At 39.1% G+C, this 22,076-nt stretch overlaps 1 pseudogene; it reads left to right on the forward strand.

The window, feature by feature from the left end:
* Nucleotides 1-10,539: 10,539 nt before the first annotated feature.
* Nucleotides 10,540-14,154, forward strand: LOC128572376 (40S ribosomal protein S23-like; annotated as a pseudogene).
* The last annotated feature ends 7,922 nt before the right edge of the window (nucleotides 14,155-22,076 follow it).

Genomic DNA, 22,076 nt, shown 5'->3' on the forward strand with positions numbered 1-22,076 from the left:
TGTTTTGGCACAGTAACTGAGATAACGCCAGAAAGGCTATGTTAACCACTGTGATAAAAATCTGTCAAATGGTTTATGAAGCGAGTGTATGATGCCCCATGATCATATCAATGTATATAGTTATGATTTACTAAAAAAAAGCATTTCCATGATGTGACCACAAGAACACAATTTTCAATAAGCTATTAAAATCAGTCACAAGGGGCAGGGAAGATGGCCCTTTTTCATCTTCAACGTCTCCATCATGGAAAGTGTGTTTTAAAGAAGTCATCAGGCTCGGCGCCCGTAGCACAGTGGTTATGGAGCCGGCCACATACACCGAGGCTGGTGGGTTCAAACCCAGCCCGGGCCTGCTAATCAACAATGACAACTGCAACAAAAAAAAATAGCCAGGCGTGGTGGCAGGCACCTGTATTCCCAGCTACATGAGAGGCTTAGGCAAGAGAATCACTTAAGCCCAAAAGTTTGAGGTTGCTGTGAGCTGTGACGCCACAGCACTCTACTGAGGGTGACATAGTGACACTCCGTCTCAAAAAAAGAAATAAAGATAAATAAAATAAGAAGTCATCAGTTAAAGGCTCACAGATGCTGGCATTATGTACCAAAAACTACCTTGACGGGAAGAAAATTAATTTGGCAAATTGCTCAGCTCCTCACTAGAAGCCGTGAACACAGCAGTTGGTCACTGAAGGGCCAGTCTCTGTTTACTGAAGGTAATGAGCAGAAGATGAAGCTCTTCCAGGTATGGTGATGGTCTCCTCACTGGGCCACAACCTGGGGAGAATGTATAGAAATCTCCCTCCGCCCTTCCCAAAGCTAATTAGCAGCAATGCAGCATATAAATAAACCCAGGAGGAGGTAAATAGAAGTGAAGAGAATCAGAACTGCAACTCATCACACTCAAACAGCTGTGTGTCAATCATACAGTCATTATGAAAGTTTTGAGATACACAAAATCAAGACACAGGTGAATCAGAATGCTGTCTGCTGTGTTTCTTGGAAGTGAAATAATAGACCATAACACAGTCTGTCTAAACCTTTCCTAGTGACCCACAGATGTAAAATAATGAAATGAGCTCAGAGAAGAAAGTCAGAATCAGTATTTCCTACATATATGAGTCTCTGCCCTTTTAAGATCATATTAGATAAACTGGATCTACATAGGAATTCATTGTCTACTAAAATCATTTGCTGAAAGAAAATTTGCACCCTTTTAGAATAAATACCTCTCGACAACTAATAGGTAAGTCACTGTTAATTGAAACTGTGAGAGGTAGAGTTGACATCAAAATTAAATTGCTCATTTATTTGGACTAAAAATGTGGCTACAGAATAATCTCATTCACTTTTAGGAAAAGTGGGTGAACTCGGAGCCCAGACTATTCAGAAGTCTCACTACAACATGTAAATAATTGACAATACACAAATGTATTAGAAAGGAAAGTTTTATGGGTATAATAATATCTCTCTGACATATGGGAAACACTTCGACAAATTCTGTCTTCTTGACTTGACTTGCCCAGAATGGTGTTTTGTCAGACCAAGTGCTTTGCTTTCAGCTCCTGCCAATAAGTAATAGTCATCTTATAATTAGTTTCTGAAATGCTTTAATAGTTTTCTGACTTTTAGCCAACCGTTTCATCTGGCATACTGCAATGTCCATTAAATTTCAAGAAGAGTTTAAATGTTAACAACAAAATATTTCACACCTGCATCGGTTGCAATATAATCTCACCCAATTAGCACACCACCACTCACAAAGGACTCACACAATGCTCTTAAAAATATAATCTAAATCAGAACCCGCACACACACACATATACCTGAATCAGAAAGATGGATGGACATCACCGCCATACTCACATCCATATGTTATGAAGTCCTGTGGGAGGACTTAGAGTGATCTCCTAATTCACTCTAAGGAGTGAGACCATATGCAATTTCCACCATCGATTCTATGATGCCCAACCATAAAAACTAAGAGGCTGACATTTCCCCAGAGAGGGAAAGTCCCAGAAAATAAATGTAAAACGATGATACGAGTGATAGTATAAAAGAGTGGCGCATACCTATTTAATCCTTGAAGAAAATTGCTCCTTCTTAGAGATCTGGTGAATAATGCTACACACGTGTGTGTATTTGTTCTACAATAAAACTCTACAAATACTGGTATATGTACACCATGGAATATCCAGCCTTAAAAAAGGGTGGAGACTTCACGTCTTTTGGATTAACCTAGATAGAACTGAAACATAGTCTCCTTAGTAAAGTATCACAAGAATGGAAAAGCAAGTATCCAATGTACTCAACACTAATATGCAGCCAGTAGACGGTCTAATGCACATTCACATAAGAGAAAAACTCAATTCAATTCAAGTTGAAGGGGGGAGTTCAGAGGGGTGGTGTGTTCCCACCTACTGGGCACAATGCAAGGGTACATGGCACACCTCCTGGGTGTGGGACACAACTACAGCAGAGACTTTACCTAACAAATGCAAACCTTGTAACCTAATTGTTTATACCCTACTCATATTAATCAGAAATAAAAACTATATATATATATATGTATACATATACATACATTAAAACAGAGTATGAGAGGAAAAGAGCAAAAATTTTTTAATTTTTAAAATCCTGCAAGCTGACACTTTTCGTGGAAAGCTACACGTTCATAAGCTCTGAAAGTTTTTACATAAAACTTTGTATTTTGTTAAAAGCAGTTTTTTTTTTTTGTTTTGTTTTGTTTTTTCAGACAGAGCCTCATGCTGTCACTTTGGGTAGAGTGCTGTAGCGTCACAGCTCACAGCAACCTCCAAATCCTAGGCTCAAGCAATTGTCCTGCCTCTGCCTCCCAAGTGGCTGGGATTACAGGTGCCTGCCACAATGAACGGCTATTTTTTTGGTTGCAGCCGTCATTGTTGTTTGGCAGCCCAGGCTGGATTTGAACCCGCCAGCTCAGGTGTATGTGGCTGGCGCCTTAGCCGCTTGAGCCACAAGCACGGAGCTGTTAAAAGCAGTTTTAAATTTTCTCTTCAGAATAACAAATTGATACTTTATATAACCATATTATTCTGCACAAAAATATAAAGAATCATAAGAGAAAATAATATCACATATAATTATTACTAATATCCAGTAGTTTAGGAAATCAACAGGTATAACTATTATGAGTTTTCATGCTTCATTTTTCCTTGTTTCTATTCAAATTAGTCAATAAAATGAAGTGTTTCTTGCCCTGCTTTCTATAAGTAACACGGCATGCCAAAGAGATAACTTTGGTATTTAGTCTGGCATTGTTCCTTTCCCACAGAACCACAAAACACTGGTATAGACAGATAGATAATTAAATGGTCAGGCTGTCCCTGTAGACAATGAACTTGACATACTACAATACAGAAACATCAGGAATTTGAAAAGATAAAGATTTTGACTGGAATGAACAGGAAATGGCAAAATTCTAATCTGTATTTGCGTCAGCCTCAAAATTATAATTCACTAGCTTCTGAATGTTTCACAAAAGGGTAATTACCAACTACCTTCAGACTATGTTGAAATTGTTTAGGAAAAATGATACCATGACATTTTGCATGGTATTTGCAGAAAGGACCCTGAAACTCCACCAACAGGAAGTGTGCCAGTTGGCCCTGTGGGCACCATAATGACTAGGCTAACTGCTGTATTTTGAAGAGGGTGAATTCCACAAGTTTACCCTTCCTTGGGTCTAGTTTACTGGCCTTGAAACACTCTGACCAAGCAGCACACGCGACTGTGAGGAAGAAGCCCAGCTGCAAAGCAACATCCACCATTAATCTTGAAATATGCCAATCCCTCCTTTTATTAAGTTTAAAATTAAATTGTATTTATTTTTAAATAAGTAATATGTAAATGCATGCATTCTTGTAAAAAATAAATACAAATGACACCCAAAATGTTGGGACAAAATTTCCTATTGGACATCATTCAATCTCACGCCCCTCCACAAAATATTATCAACCTAGCACGTTATGCCCAAATATTTTGTTATGCATATGTGTGAGTTAACCATCCATATTTTGTAGAAAGCTAAGGTTTCATGGAACCAGAAGTTGAAATAAAAAACCTCCTATTTCACTTTTTAATACAGTCTTAACTGTTTAAAATATTCAAAACATATTTTGCAAAAAGAAGAAATGCAGTGTCCTCGGAGGGTCCATAGAAAGGTGGACTGGGCTCATGCAAAACATTGCTTCCACAAAACCCCTAAAAATGCAAGACAAAAAATTAATGCAAACCTGAACCCAGAAGACAACAGCAAGCAAGAGAGAGAGGCCTGGAAGCCAGTGGGGTGAATAAGGATGAAGGCGAGGAAGGGGGCCCATTACACAAGTCAAGTGGGTCTGACACTCGGAATTAAACCAGAACCATGAGAGGCTTGTGTCTCACTGAATGAAGAATGAGAAAATCCCTGCCTTCTAACCCAGACAGAGGACAAGCATAATAAGCTTATGTTTAAAACTGAAGACATGGGCAGGTTTAGAACCTGATTTACACTGATAGTAGCAGAAACTGCATAACCTTCCCTCTTTCCCCTCCCACAAATATTGTATCTCCATAAAAGCTGTTTTTTAAGAGTAAAGGTTTCACAGATACCATGGAATATTATGCAGCCTTAAAGAAAGATGGAGACTTTACCTCTTTCATGTTTACATGGATGGAGCTGGAACATATTCTTCTTAGCAAAGTATCTCAGGAATGGAAGAAAAAGTATCCTTTGTACTCAGCTCTGCTATGAAGCTAAATTATAGCTTTCACATGAAGGCTATAACCCAACTATAGCACAAGACTATGGGGAAAGGGCCAAGGAAGGGGAAGGGAGGCAGGAGGTTTTGGTGGAGGGAGGGTAATGGGTGGGGCCACATCTACGGTGCATCTTAGAATGGGTACAGGCGAAACCTACTAAATGCAGAATACAAATGTCTACATACAGTAACTAAGAAAATGCCATGAAGGCTACGTTGAACAGTTTGATGAGAATATTTCAGATTGTATATGAAACCCGCACATTGTACCCCTTGATTGCACTAATGTACACAGCTATGATTTAACAATAAAAAAAAAAATGGTAAAAAAAAAAAGGTGTATCTCAGGAAGAAGGAAATTGAACTCAGAAGAAAGAAGTGAACCATAAGAGGCAATGCTTAAGAAAGGGCCTTGTTAGAGGTGTGGGCAAATCTGAGTAAGTATTATCATTAAAAAAGAAATCAGCATGGCCTGGCATGGTGGCTCACACCTGTAATCCTAGACTCTGGGAGGCCAAGATGGGTGGATTCCCTGAGCTCAGGAGTTCAAGACCAGCCCGAGCAAAGCAAGACCCCATCTCTACTAAAAACAGGAAAATTAGTCAAGCGTTGTGGTGGACACCTGTAGTCCCAGCTACTCAGGAGGCTGAGATAAGAGCCCAATAATTTGAGGTTGCTGTGAGCTATGATGACACTGCAGCACTCTAGCCTGGGCAACAGAGTGAGACAAATCTCAAAAAAAAAAAATCATAACAATGATAACAATGACAACTAACTTGGATGATTAAAAACAAGTTGAAACTATGATATCAAAAAACAATAACACAGAAGGTGGGAGTAGAGTCTAAGAGGTGGGTTCTCTGAATTATTAAAGAGGCACATAAAGATATTGACTACACTTTGTCAAGTCAAATATGGAAGTTAAAAAACGTTATTAGAAAAGAATAAAAATAAAACATGTAGCTTCCAGCCCAGTAAAAGAAACTAAAGAAAACTGATTCATCTAATAAAAGACAGGAAAGGAGAAGGAAATATTGCAGAAAAAAAAATAAATAAATAAAAGGTATGTCAAAGAAAAAACAGATTAAAGCACGAAAATAACTTTTTAAATTTGTATAGGTAAATGAAGTTAACAAATAGTCCATCAGTTCTAAGGTGCACATTTGTTCACATTTTAACATCTCTGAAATCAGAATGCATATTTCAAGGATGGTCTATGAAAACTGCTGCCAGCCACGCAGTATTTGTGGTGTGGATGTCAGGGACAGCCCACACATGATCACCAAAAGTGCCAGCATCAGACCTACATCATGGGTGTTGACATCTCTGAAGAAAAACCTGAAAACAATAGGGGAGCAGTATTTTAACTCTTAAGAACCAAACAGCAGTGGGGAGGGAGTGAGGTAGTGATGAACCAAACAGGTTTAGCAACATTCCCAAAGTTGGACTCAAAAAGAAGCCTGTTCCACATAATTTCAAGCCAACCAGTGGTGCATCTTATGAGGGTATATGTGAAACTTGGTAAATGGTCTGTGAAGCTAGTGAATGATGCCCCATGATTATATCAATGTACACAGCTATGATTTAATAAAAAAAAAATTTTTTTTCAAAGCCAATTTAAGACCCAATTCTAATGGCCTTTAGTTCTTTTGAGAAATGTTGCATCACCAGTGAATGCTCTTGATACTACAGAAAGTGACAGGGTCTGGAAAAGCACAAATATTGGTGACCCTGAGTCAAAAACTAATTCAGAAGAGTTAAACTCTTCAATGTAACAGTTTTTAGAAATAAAGTTATTCATTTATTTCACTGATACCTATTCATAAGATCAATATAGCATTTTAAAAATATTTATACTTGATTTTAAAAGATCCCTTTTAATAAATTCAAAGTAAGCATTATATCACTGTTTAATGGTAGTTTTTTTTTTCTTTTTTAGTTATACCTCAGATGATGTTTCATCTTGCAACCAATGGTATCTAAGATTTGGTGAAATACTACATAAGGTAATCATAATACACATAAAGAAACCAGACTTGCCAAATAAAGTACAGAGACTTACAAGGTGTATTGTGAAAACCTAGTTTCATGTTGTTAACAAGTGACTCATCATCTTAAATACAATGACACAGAAAAATTACAAGTAAAATAAGGTGGGGGGGAATATCTGAAAAATACTAACTACTAAACATATAATCATCAACAAAATTAATTTTAAGTGGTAAGGGAAAGTAATTATTAAGGATAAAAAGGGTTATTGCCTAATAATAAAAGAAACAATACACCAGGAAGATATAACAATGTTGAACCTTTACGCATCCAGCAACATAGTTTCAAAACAAAAAACACAACTAAACAAAACAAAAAAGTAGATTTATCAGAAAGAAACTAGAAATCTGCAATTCTACTATGAAATGGAATTATAACTTACATTTCTCAATAACTGACTCAATGGTCATATATAGAACACACACAATAGCTACGTCTTTGTCAACCACATGTGGAACATTTACAAAAACTGACCATGGACTGAGCCACCTAACAAGGCTGCAACATATGGAACATGTTCTCTGATGAAAATATAATAAAATATGTAGTTTCTAGCCCACTAAAAGAGACTACAGAAAACTAAGTCATCTAATAAAAGACAGGAAAGGAGGAGGAAATACTCCAGGAGAAAGAAAGGATATGTCAAAGAGAAAGTAGAGGAAAGCATTAAAATAACTTTTATGGTTTTGCATATAAACAAAGTATAAAAAATTCATCCATTCTAAGGTGCACATTTATTCACATTTTAACATCTCAGAAATCAGAATACATGTTTCCATGGATCGTATATCAAGATTGCTGTCAGCCATGCAGTATTTGTGGCAGTAAAATTTATAATTTAAATAATTCGTGGTTCAGAAAAGAAATGGCAATAAAAATTAGAAAGATTCCAAGAAACCAAAAACATATTCCTTGAAAAGACCAACAAAATAAACAAACTTCTGGCAAGATAATTCAAGGAAAGTAATTAGGAATAATGAGGAAACAAAACCATAAATGCAACAGACTTTTCACAAACCTTATGACAAAGTTGTCCGGAGGTTCTTGGAGGGAAAATGGGTAAAAATAACAAATATAATTTTGAAGAGGAAGAGCAAGGTTCCTCACCTGTCAGAAACTAGGACATATAAAACCAACCTTGGTAATTAAAATATGGGTTACTGATGCAGAAATAGTAGATAGAGCAATGAAACCGAAAAGAACCTAGAAACAAACATAGTTACCTATAAAATCTGGGTAAAGAGCAGATCAGTGGTGAAGAAAAAGAACGGACTATTTAAGAACTGTGCTGGTCTCTTACCTAGCAATACATTTGGGAAGAAATAAATTGGATACCTACTGCACACAAAACACAAAAATAAATTCCATATGGTTTAAAATGTAACTATGAAAAAAAAAATAAAACGTAACTATGACAAAAAGATTTTTCTAAATCCAAAATTTTATTTTTTTTCAGTTTCACAATTTATTTAAAACCTTAAAAAGGAAAATACCCACATTACATACAAATTTATATAATGTGCACATTTTCTGGAATGGGGGAAAAAACTTATATTTTGTGAAATTTTCAATCCAAATGCTGATTACATCGAAATCTGCATCATTTATTTCGATGAGAGTTCAGAAATGAGCTAAAGAGTTAATACAGGTACCCCCTCAACCCTGTTAGACATTCTGGATTCTTCTTCTATTTTATTACCTTGTGACTTTTCCTAGCAGGTAAAGACCCTTGGCCCTGTCTAGTATGGCCAAGGTCAAGAAGAAAGAATAGGGCGCTGTGGCTCCCGGTTGGGTGTAATCCTAGCACTCTGGGAGGACGAGGCGGTGGATCACTTGAGCCCATGAGTTTGAGACCAGCCTGAGCAAGAGTGAGACCACCCTCCTCCCCACTTTCTCAAGTAAAAATGAAAAATAACAATAATAATAATAATACCTGAGGCAAGAAGATCGCTTGAGCCCAAGAGTTTGAGGTTGCTGTGAGCTTTGATGCCACAGCTCTCTACCAAGGGCGAAAAAGTAAGAATCTCAAAAAAAAGGAGAAAAAATAAAGCTGAGTAATAAAAACCGTAGACAAGGTGTTGCTGCTTAGTTACAGGCAGTGTTATACAGTGATTATGGACTCTGGAATCAAACTTTCCTGATTCAAATCCTACTTGTTGACTGAGTAACCTTGGGCTACTTAAATCCAAAATTTTAGAAAAAAAATGATTGCAGAATAAATTTACAACATGGGAGGGGAAGAGTTCTTAAAAAAGACCTCCCAAAAATAAAATAAAATCCCATAAAGGAAACGATTGAGAAATTCGAGCAGATTAAAAACGTAAACATGGGTGGCGCCTGTGGCTCAAAGGGGTAGGGCGCCAGCCCCATATGCCGGAGGTGGTGGGTTCAAACCCAGCCCCAGCCAGAAACTGCAAAAAAAAAAAAAAAAGAAAAACGTAAACATTTTTACGAAAGATAAAATAAAAAGATAAGCCATAGACTCAAAGAAACATTTTCTTTTGTGTGGTGTGTGTGTGGCGCATATTTTCTTTTTTTTTTATTATTATTAAACCCTAGCTGTGTACATTAATGTGATCATGGGGCACCATACACTGGTTTCATAGACCGTTTGACACATTTTCATCACACTGGTTAACATAGCCTTCCTGGCACTTTCTTAGTTATTGAGCTAAGACATTTACATTCCACATTTACTAAGTTGCACATACACCCTTGTAAGATGCACCGCAGGTGTCATCAAAGCAAAAGGATAGTCAAGATATTTTTAGAACTTACCCAAATCAAAACAACTACTGCATGAGGTTCGAAGAGTACTAGTGAAGCAGTGGAAACCAGCAAACCACTCATCACCAGTAGGGCAGATAATAAAACCTTGCTGGGGCTGGCATCCTTCCTTTCTTTCTTTGAGATGCTGCAGCATCCTGTGGCTCCCTCTCCCCTCTCACTCCCTGCTCTCTCCGGTCTTCTCCCTCTCTTTCTCATCTCTTACCCCCCCCTCTAATATCAAATAAACTTACACTTTTATTTTCTTAAAAAAAAAAAATGTAGCTGCTTCACACAGTGGAATACTACAAGCAGTATAAAAATTGTAACCAAATGAAAATGAATTTGTTTTTCTTTTCAATATTAAGAAAACTGTTGAGTTGCTGAAGCTATTTATTAAAGGAGAGCTATCATCACACTTGTAAGATATTTTAAATAATTGAAATACATCTCAGAAAAATGATACATGCATTGTTACAGTTTATGTATACATACCTATTTAGGAAAAGTGCAAAAACATTCAAGGGTTCGATTCAAGCCGTCTTTAGGATGTTTACTTTCAGGGAAGGGGAGCAGGGTGTGGGATTTCAGTTATACAGGGTGGCCATGAAGTTCATGTGCAATTTTTTGCACACTATTTAAAATTGCACACAAACTCTGTGGCCACCCTGTATTTGGAAAGTTTTGTTAGTTGAAAATAAGAGAGATCTGAGGCAAATATGTTGAAATCCTAACATTAAATATGGCTTGCATGTTTGTGTCTTTTCTGTACCTTTAAAATAGTCACAAGGCAATTTTTTTGTTTTTGTAAAAGAAAAACATAACGCCTTTGTGGTGGGGTAGGGGAGGAATAAAAAGAAACTTTAAAAAACAACTGAAAAGGCTCAGTGCCTGTAGCTCAGCAGCTAGGGTGCCAGACACATACTATGGAGCTGGTGGGTTCAAACCCAGCCTGGGCCTTCCAAACAACAATGACAACTACAACCAAAAAGAAGCTGGGCGTTATGGCAGGCACCTGTAGTCCCAGCTACTAGGGAGGCTGAGGCAAGAGAATCACTTAAGCCCAAGAGTTTGAGGTTGCTGTGAGCTGTGACGCCATGGCACTCTTCCCAGGCAGACATAGTGCGACTCTGTCTCAAAAAAAAAATTTTTTTTTGAAAAATAAGATGCCCATGGAATACTACTCAGCTATTAAAAAAAATGGAGACTTTACATCCTTTGTATTAACCTGGATGGAAGTGGAAGACATTATTCTTAGTAAAGCATCACAAGAATGGAGAAGCATGAATCCTATGTACTCAATTTTGATATGAGGACAATTAATGACAATTAAGGTTATGGGGGGGAGGAAAAGCAGAAAGAGGGACAGAGGGAGGGGGGTGGGGCCTTGGTGTGTGTCACACTTTATGGGGCAAGACATGATTGCAAGAGGGACTTTGCCTAACAATTGCAATCAGTGTAACCTGGCTTATTGTACCCTCAATGAACCCCCAACAATAAAAAAAAAAAAGAAAGAAAAAGAAGATGCAATGTAGTCAATGGAGGATGAAATACATCTTCATAAGCAACAAAGTTGTATGAGAAAAAGTGGCTTTATGTACCAGCTAGTGAATTTCCTAATACTGACCCCACCAGCGCTGAGCAGACTTACCCAAGGTCACTGGCAGGGCCCGGAGGAGGCAGGCCTGTTTCTAGGGGAACTGAGCTTGTGGGAGTAGCAGAGTGGACAAAATCTCAGCCAAAGAAGTAGGAGGAAGGGCACCAACAGCCGGAGCTAAATGCCAGTGAAGATGCTTCCTAGAGAAGGAAATGTCGATTTGGAAGAGACACTCCCTAAAATTACTTACACAATTTTAACACATGGAAACCCTCAACCCAGCAGACTGGGCTGCAAGGTCAGCGTTTAGGGGAAGCCGGCAGAATAAAGCTGTTTTTGTCATTCCTGTGCATCTGTCTAAACTTCTTAGGAGACACAAGTGGGGAAAGGCAGGGGTCTTTTTCTGAGTTCAGGTGTGCAGGTCATGACATGGCTATCATTCCTCACTGATATTTTCAAATATTTGTGTTCATTAAGATCACTTCATTAGGTTTTCTTTAACTTATTTTTATTGTCTACTTAAACACAGTTATTTAATGTGTTTCTATGCTGTTTGGTGGAAGATTTTGTTTGGAAGAAAGGGCTCCACTTTTCTGCAGTGTTTAAAAACACTGGATTTTTCACTCGGGCCCACCATGCCCGCTGGCAGGGCGGGCGAGTGCTGTGGACTTAGTACTGTCATGAAGCTCTGTAGTCACCAGTGAGACTGGAAATGGCATGATAAACTGTACAAAAAAGCCACTAGGCACAGCCCTGAAGGCCAACCTTTTAGGCGCTGTCCCCCTTGCAAAGGGAATTGTTCTGGAAAAAGCAGTTGAGGCCAATTCTGCCATCAGGAAGCGTGTCAGGGTCCAGCTGATCAAGAATGGCAAGAAAATCACAGCCTTTGTACCCAATGATGGTTGCTCGGACTTTATTGAAGAAAGCGATGAAGTTTTGGTTTTTGGATTTGGTTGAAAAGGTCAAACTGTTGGTGACATTCCTGGAGTCTGCTTTCAAGGTGTCGAAGTTGCTGCTGTCTCGCTCTTTGCGCTATAGAAAGACAAGAAGGAAAGGTCAAGAACATAAACTTTGATGGTGAAAACACGGTAGTTAAAAATTTTCATACACCGGAAACTAATACTATTAATTAATAAATGAATAAAATAAAAACACTGTGATCTGTGGTATAACATGTTATACACGATGTGTATAACATCGTGGAATAGCCTCATCTGTAAAACATGACTTTTAATTCCTATCTTCCTATCTGCACTGAGGCATACACATAATGAATACACAGACATGTAGACAGAGGTAGAAGTGATTATTATAGTCATGTGGCAGAATGTTGTCTACTCACACAACGTCCATCTCTACTTCCCTTCTTTCTTTCTTACAAATCTTAATTTTATTCAGATAGTCACCCTCTGCCCTCACGACCAGGTGCTTCAGAACAAGATGAACTAATTCCTGCGTCCAGGAATGGAGTGACCTGATTTCTTTAAACCAATAGTAACTCCATTCCTCCTGCCCACGTTTGGTGTAGGAGTGGGGAGTCAGCCTGATTCTGCCAACAACATTTGCCAGGAGATTTCCGAAAAGAGGCCGGAATGCGGCATCCATCTTGTGACTCGGAGGTTACCCCTGCCAACACCCCTGAGAGCAGGGCAGAGAAATGAAAGAACCTGAATCCTTGATGATATTTTTGAAAGCCTGTATCAATCGGCCTGGGAAGATACCCTGTTTCTATACAGTTTCCATCTCACATGAGGCAGTTTGAGTTATATTAATTGTTACTACCCTGTTTCCCGGAAAATAAGACATCCTCCGAAAATAAGACCTACTTACAGAAAAGATAAGACGTCCCCTGAAAATAAGACCTAGCACATCTTTGGGAGCACACCTTAAAATAAGACACTGTCTTATTTTCAGCGAAACAGGGTAGTTGCTGCAACATCCAAAATGATAATAAAATATTAAAAAAAAATTGAAAGGTCAAGCCTAGCACATGAAACACAAACTATAAATAGTAGCCAAGATTATTATTCTACCCCAACCTCACTCCTCCTGTCTCCTCCCACCATCCTCCAACATATTTACAATGTAACACAGATCAAACTTTCCATCCTTACTCTGGTCACTCTTATTCTTAAGCAAAGCCACTGTTCCCCTCAGTTACTATTAGCATAGAATGCGAACTTCATTTTTCTAAGCACAGTTTTTATTGCTCACTTGAGGAATTTAAGAACAAGGCTCATCTTCATAGTTCTGAAATTATGAATTATAGGTTAGGATTCACTCTGTTTAGCTATACCTACATTTTTTTACTCTAATCAAAAAAAAATCAAGAGTTATAATTCCAATACATTACTTTCCAGCAGAAGCTCCGCTGTGTAGTACCACAAGCCAACCAAACCCCCTTAGAATGCTAATGGAGCCGGGTACGGTGGCTCACACCTGTAATCCTAGCATTCTGGGAGGCTGAGGCAGGTGGATTGCCTGAGCTCACAGGTTTGAGACCAGCCTGGGCAAGAGCCAGACCCCATCTCTACTAAAAATAGAAAAATCAGCTGAGTGTTGTGGTGAGCTCCTGTAGTCCCAGCTACCCTAGAGGCTGAGGCAAGAGGATCACTTGACCCCAAGAATTTGAAGTTGCCATGAGCTATGACACCACAGCACTCTACCAAGGGTGACAAAGTGAGACTCCATCTCAAAACAAACAAAAGAAAAAAAAAAAAGAATGCTAATGGAAAAATAAATCTTTACAGATTCTTGACAGATTAAAAAGAAGTTGAAACTTTCTGGTTTCTAAATTTTAAGAGTGGAAGACAAGACACACCAGATCACAAAGAGAAGAAATGACGCCCTGTAGAGAGATAGACATATTTTTTTGAAATAAGAATATAGAAACCACGTGGTTCCCAACAGAAAACAGAATGATTTAATAATAACACGGCGACAGACCAACAAGTAAAAACATGAATCCTTCCTTTTAACAGCCCCTCAAGTAGCTGAAAGTCTTAGCAGCAATGTACCTGAGGAGAGATTCTCCACCGTGAGTGACATTGGCTTACTAGGGCAGAGACTCCCAAATGAGGGCAGAATTGTAAATGCAAAAAGCCACAGAGGTAAACGTGGCTCACCGTGGGTAGGACAAGGGACTCTCCTGGTAGAAATTCCTGCACAAACAAGTCCAGCAATCACATTCTGCTAAATGCTTGTAGGCAAGACATAGGAAGCACAGAGCCTCCTCCCAAACTAGCATCTACAGAAGACAACTACCAAGGTCAAAACACAAACAAGGCTCCAACAAGTGGCTCAAATGTGTCACAAGGATTTTCCCGAGAAAGGAGAATAATGTATGAACAAGAACAGTGTACGGAAAGTTCAATGGACACAGAGAGCCAGGGAAAATACAAAGGACAAATAAACTTTGCTTTCCTGGGGGCATATTCTATAGACACTGGTTTGTTTGGGGGCATCAGCTGCAAAGAATTGGACATAACCACGGACCGAGACACCCAGATGCTACCCCTGGAATCTATGTTCTCTATAGATTATTGAAAGCTATTTACCCATATTTTGCCATGCATAATACACACCCATGTTTTTGGCCCAAACATCCAAGGGAAAAAAACCTTTCATTTTAATTTATTTTATTTTATTTATTTCAGACTGAGTGAAGAGAGCTGTGGCATCATAGCTCACAGCAACCTCAAACTCTTGGGTTCAAGTGATCTGCTTGCCCTCAGCTTCCCAAGTAGCTGGGATTACTAGTGCCTGTCACAATACTCAGCAACTTCTTTTTTTTTTTTCTAATTTTAATAGAGACAAGGTCTTGCTCTTGCTCAGGCTGGTCTCAAACTCCTGAACTCAAAGGATCCACCAGCCTCAGCCTCCCAGAGTGCTGGGAATATAGGCGTGAGCCACCACACCTGGCCTCCTTTTAATTTTTTAATTCACATTTTTATTTGTTTATATTTAGGTACTTGTTTTTATACTATTATAAAGAAAGTTTTTAGCATGTATTTTACAACATAGAGTTATACTTTTAATGCATAAGCATAAACAAAAGACTTAAAAACATTTATATAGGTACAGAATTAATACTGCCCAGGTACGATGCATATCCTTACTTTGCCCTCAAAATTTTGGCCCAAAAAAGTGTGCCTCACACATGGCAAAATACGGTATTACTCAACCCTATTAGGTTCTGGAAAACACACAGGTGAGAAATAAATTTTCATCCCTAGCAGCCCTTAATAGTTACGCTTCCTAGCCATTTAGTAAGGTGTTTCCGCAAGTAATTGCCCCACAGGGAGTTTGTGGGAAGACAGGCACTTGAGCAAACACTACAAACCACCTAGCTTGTTCTCTGAGACAGAGCCATTCTCTAACCTGGCCTTGCCTGGAGGCCCTGCGGGCAATTGGATTTCTTAAAGCTGAAATATACTCTAAAGCAAAACACATTATTCTAGTAAAATAAACTAGAACCTTATTAACAGATCTCACCTGCACGAAGTTATAGGGGAAAAAAAGAAGAAAAGACATAAGTTTTGATGATAATTAACTGACAAAGAGTGTAAGAATCTTTTTCAATGACCACTGGCCTCCAAAGCATCTGACCTTGGAGAGTAGAAGTTAGACTCAAATTGATGCTGGTCTCTTATCACGTGCTATAACAGTTGGAGCAGACGCCTCTGGTTACCTACCCAACATCCTTGATGGCAAACCTGACTTCATCTAAGTGATCTCTCCTCGGCCAGGCCTGGGCTCAGTGATGTGACTTGCCACCAAATTCGGATCCTTGAGCCATGAGGGGAAGTCAGTTCCAGGAATGCCTTATTGGTACTTTCAAAGAGGCATCAGGAGACGAATGGGCCTCCTTTTGCCTCTAAATATTGGCGTGTGACGATGTGAGCCTCAACTGGTGACCACCCATGAGGGGAGCTAACCAACACACTGAGGCTGAGAGGAAAAGAAGGGCAGGCCTGGACGTTGAGAACATGCAAAGCCAGAGAATCACCCATGCAGCCAGCGCAAGAAAGCGCTGGGCACCTCAGCAGGGATTCCCAATACTCCAAGTTGAAAACATTGTAATAGATACTGAAATCGTGAGACTTCAATGTAACTTATTCAAAGGTACAAATTATATCAAGTGATTGAATACAAATAAAAATTGTTCTGTTCAAGGAAAATTCTGTCTTGTGATCGGAAAAAGCAAAGGCAATTTCATCTTTGTGAGTTGTAAATGCCATATCACATAACTAGAGCCCTCCTTCTCACCTCAAATTAACTCCTGATCATTCTTCAAAGCCTCCATAAAGTCCTTCCCTGGATCTGTCAGGAACATTTACTTGTTACCTAATACTATTTCTGAGTACTTTGTAAACATCTACCAAACAGCATTGTAATTATTTATCTGTGGCTGTCCCATGTGAGTTCCCTGTAAAAGAGACAACGTCTTATCCATCTTTACAGCCCTGACACTTAACATAAGGCCTGGCATTTGACTGATGTGGCAATATCAAGTTTATGGCCCCCAAAATGTTTGACATTTCTTCCATTTCAAGGTAAGTGCATGCCCCTGCCTTTGAATCTGAGGGCTTCAACCAGTAGAGTACAGCAGAAGTTATGCTATGTGGCCAGGCACAGTAACTCACTCCTGTAATCTCAGCAACTTGGGAGGCCGAAGGAGGAGGATCACCTGATGCCAGGAATTCAAGACCAGCCTGGGAAACATAGAGAAACCCCCATCTCTAAAAAAAAATTAAATTAAAAATTAGCCAAGCATAGTGGTGCATGCCTGTGGTCCCAGCTATTAGGGAGGCTGAGGCGAGAGGATCACTTGAGCAAAAAAAAAAAAAAAAAAAAGTGATGCTGTGTGACTCTGAAGCTAGATTATAAAAAGAATCATAAGTTTTCACCTGCTCTCTTAAGATGCTCACTCTGGGGAATGACTCATCATGTAAGGAGTCCAGCCATTCAGAAGCTGCCATGCTAGAAAGGTCCTCCAGCTGACAGCCAGCCTCAATTGACAGCCAAGGAGTGTGCACCATCTTGGGTGTTTAGCCCTATCAAGGTTTCCAATGACCATAGTCCTGTGGACATCTGATTGCAACTGCAGAAAATGCCCCAGATAAAATCCAAACAAGACCTACCTAGCCAAGCCCTTCCTAAATTCCTGATCCTCAAACTCACAAGCAAAATGAAAAGGTTGTTCTAAGCCACTACGTTTGGGGGTCATTGTTTTGCAGCAATAAGAACCGAAACAGTTGATACTAAATAAATACAGTAGACCCTCCATAGTTGACCACCTCCTTAAGTTGACCGAATTTTCATAGACAGGACATGTACCACATGTACGTACCAGTATAGTGGGCCTCATTCCTTATGTTGACCACCTCCATATGTTGGCCAGTTTGTTACAGTCCCTTGGGTGGTCAGTTTAAAGAGGTTCTACGGTATTTATTAAATTTATAAATAAGGTATAAAAGAGACCTTCCTACCATTAAGAAAAAGTTCTATGGTAATTTTTATGGTCACAGGAACATTGCTATCACTCTGGGCATTAAGAGTAAGCTATTCTGTAGTTCCACTCATCCCTCAAAGGCTAGACATTATGATTTCAGCTTCTACCTCATCTAACTCTCACGACCATTGAAGGATTATTATATTTGTCATTCCACATTTTAGGCACAAGGAAGTGAAATTCAGAGAGGCTACAGGTTACCTGCCCCCATGAACCAAGCTGGCTTCTCCCCAGACTGCAGAACCAATGCCTGCCTCCTCAATCCCTGTGACTTTGCCCATAACCAGTATAAGGAAATGTTCAAATAATTTGGTATTTCAATAGGTAATACCACGAGGCCAACCTAATGTCATGGGCAAAAGACCAAACAGCCATATTCCAAAATGGCAGCTGCATGTAAAGAGAGGATCTAGTTCCTCACTTTGCCTGATGTTGAATTTCTTAGTGTAGGAATTTTACTAACACTAGTGACATGTATTATGTATGTTAAATTAAGTATAATAATTATGATAAATATATATTTAATATATATAATATTACCATTATATGTATTAAATTCTATTACATAAATTACATTTATTTTAGGAGAAACTATTGAATCCCATCCCTGAACTGCTATAGATGTACAAGAACTTAAATTTATATATATAATAGTTAACGTAGTCAATACAAAAAAAAAAGTTACATGCATTGGGCTTAAAAGAAATAAAGAAACTCCAAAATTACAATAGTGGCTTTTGGGGTTTTTTGTTTTGGGGGGGATTTGCAGTTTTGGGCTGGGGCTGGGTTTGAACCTGCCACCTCTAGCATATGGGGCCGGTGCCCTCCTCCTTTGAGCCACAGGCACCACCCTACAATTATGTTTTTAATGGAGTCCCCAAAAGAAGAGGTGAGGGAGGAAAGTTTAACAAAAAGAAACCAGGGAATTATGCTACACAATTTATACACCTTACAAATACAACACATAGTAAACTGTTTGACATTTATTTCATGCTAATTGTACAGAGAATTGTATTGTGTGAATTTCTAAAAGAACAAAATGAAGGTGTCAAAGTTTTATTGGATCTAGATAATACTTAAATCGTAACCCTGAAGAAAATGTGCTGGGAGAACGGGCATGTTGACTGAATGATATTGCTTGGAAGTTCATTTCTTTCACATAGCCAAGTGCTATGGGATGCTCCCACTGTGGGATGCTCCTCCCCACCTCTCACCAGCAGCCGTTCCCCAGATCCTCACTCTTACCACTTCTGCAGCAACAAGTGGTCAAATGACAGGTTCAGACCAGCGTAGAGGAAGTTAGCCAAGGACCTTCAGGGAAGAGTTTTCTTTCCCAGTGAGGGGAATGGACGGTCCTGCCTTTCCTACAGCCTTGGCCACTCCCTAATATGGTGATGAAGTGGTGGGTGGCCCCATGTAACCAAAGAGGAAACCAAGGCCCTAGAAGCCCACCTGCAGGCTTTCAGTCTCAAAAGGAACCAACAGAAAAATTCCTTCTTCTGGAATTAACTGATACATTAATTAACTAATTAACTGATACATTAGATGTCCCTCTGGGCTAAGCCAGTTTTACTTAAGAGGTCTCTACTGAAACTGAAAATTCCCAAACTGGTGCCAAACGCATCCTATAATAAGAAATTCAACATCTGGCAAATATTTCAGTGTGAATGGGGGGGGGAATGAGTTTAAAGCATATTTTAGAATAATCATGAAGGCAAATAATAACAGTGTAGTCGCCATCTTCCAAAATGGCAGCCTCTTATAAAGTGAGCAGCTGACTCCTGGCCGGGTGGCACATATTTGCCTCAGTAATCTCTACCCCTTCCCACCACAGCCTTGTCACAGCAGACACAGCAAAGAGTATTTCCTTCCAACAGAAGTAAATGGAAGATTTTAGAGTTTAACGTGATATGGAAGAAGGTAAAACTAATCTCATTCATTTTAAATCTAGTAGAGATTGAAGTAAGACCAGTTCACCTCTAACTCCCTATCTATTTATGGAGTGGATGACTCAAGATGTAATCCTTTGAAGGACAGACTTTTAAAACACCAAGATACCCCAATATTACATGACAGAGTTTTATATTCTCTCATAACATAGTATTTGGTTGTTTTCCTGAAAGAAAATAAGCCTTTAGAATAAACAATTGGCATTTCATATAACACCAAAGAAATTTTGTTAATTTACTACAAAATTACTAAATTTTGTTAATTACTAAAGAATTACTAATTCTTTATTTCATCTTTGGCACTTATCATTTTATTGGCATATATAAGGCCTTTTTTTTTTTCTTTAGACAGAGTATCACTCTGTTGCCCAGCCTAGAGTGCAATGGCATCATCGAAGCTCATAGCAACCTCAAACTCTCAGGCCCAAGCAATCTTCCTGCCTCAGCCACCTGCTTAGCTGAGACTACAGGCACCTGCCACAAAGCCCAGCTAATTTTTCTATTTTTAGTAGAGACCAAATCTTGCTCTTGTTCAAGCTGGCCTTAAACTCCTGAGCTCAAGCAATCTCTCGCCTAAGCCTCTCAGAGGGCTAGGACCACAGCCTGAGCCACCATACCCAGCCCATAAGGCCCTCTCCTGTATCAAGATTCTTATATTGGATTTTTTTTAATTTTTTTTTTTTTTTTATTTTGTAAAGACAGAGTCTCACTTTACCATCCTCAGTAGAGTGCCATGATGTCACAGGACTCACAGCAACCTCCAGCTCTTGGGCTTCCGCGATTCTCCTGCCTCAGCCTTCAGAGCAGCTGGGACTACAGGCGCCACCACAACACCCAGCTATTTATTGGTTGCAGTTCAGTCGGGGCGGGTTTGAACCCACCACCCTCGGTATATGGGGCCAGCACCCTAATCACTGAGCCACAGGCGCACCCTGGATTTTTAAATTGTAACCCATTGAACCATAATTTACCCAAAGTTTCTTCAATTTGAGGCAGACAGTATCTTGATAGTCTCCTAACTAACTTGGTAACCAGTGTTTTGTAAAACACTCCAGCCTCTGAGGTAGGTTTGTGCCTTCAACTGTTTATAGTAATATGCTTCCAAGCCATCAGTAATAAGACATCTGTTCCAAAATAATTTCCTGAATTATTTATATCACTACTAAAGCTATTTCTCCTCCCCTTGAAAACAGCTGCTTTACATACAATGAAAATATCGTGATATTTAACCAGCAAAGTTAATAAGTAGTCCTGGTTTCTTTTAGCAGACATATCATTGCCAATATACTAATTGGCTTCAGATATCTCTCCCTTCTGCCCTGAAAGATTGTCAAGTAGCTGTTTAATTTTAGAGTAAATGTAAAATGCTGTTCTTATTACTTCTCCATTAAAGGAATATTTTTCATGAATTTTATGTAAGTAGTCTTAACTTCACAATCAGTAAGATCTCCCAAATAGCTGATAACATGATTTTTGAAAGTCTAAACTTTTGTCTGCTTATTTTTTCATGTAAGCTTCATATATTTAGCAAAAATTTCCACATTCCACATCATCAAACCTTTCATCTTGTCGCAAAAGAAAAAAGGGGAGAAATTTTAAAGCCAATTAAGAGCCAGAATCAACTATTTTCAGCTTCAATTTTCAAATGTCAGTTTGTTTTTACCTAATTCTAGCAAATTTATATAGTGTAATTCTAAACTTCACTGTTTGACATTTTCCCGAGGTGGAAAGGCAGCAGAAACTTTTAGCCATCTGTGTTGGTTTTGGAAAGGGGCTCCTCCCATCCGCGGTCTGGACAATACAGCGCCCCTGGTGATCTTTAAGGGGGCTTTACTTTCACCACTGCGCTCAGATTAGAATACCTGGGAATCTTCTGTAGCTGAACGTTCTGGAGACCAGCCATCCATGAACAAGGTACGAACTAAAACAGGTGACTTTCTACCTGCAACATTCCACAAATCGGAATGCTGATTTAAGGAGAGGGGAACGGAATCGATTAAAAACACCACACCTATCATCAAGTAAGGTTGAGCCTGCACTTTTGAATAGTCCATTTTCTGCTGAATCAGCTAGTATTTCTGCAGCCTTTGAACTTCGAATTCCTACGGAGTTCGTCTTTCCAAAACAAAAGTGGGAAGGAAGTGTTTTGTTTTTCAGTATAAGGTGGTTCTGACTAAACTTCAAAAAAAAAAAAAGAAAAGAAAGAAAGAAAGATCGTGAGGTTTAACTATAGCCTGGTGGAGATGGGCAAAAAACGCAGAAATCGCCAAAAACGGGGTGGGGGCGTGCTGCCTGTAATGTGGCTTGTAACGCGGTTACTAAACTAGGCTGCAGACAGCAGAAGGAGAAAGGCGTAGATTCCATTGGCTCAACCAATATACAAGCACTGCTAGTTATTCTGTTTTGTACCAAGAGTTGTTTTT

Source organism: Nycticebus coucang, chromosome 20 (assembly GCF_027406575.1).
Source record: "Nycticebus coucang isolate mNycCou1 chromosome 20, mNycCou1.pri, whole genome shotgun sequence".
Classification (NCBI taxonomy): domain Eukaryota; kingdom Metazoa; phylum Chordata; class Mammalia; order Primates; family Lorisidae; genus Nycticebus; species Nycticebus coucang.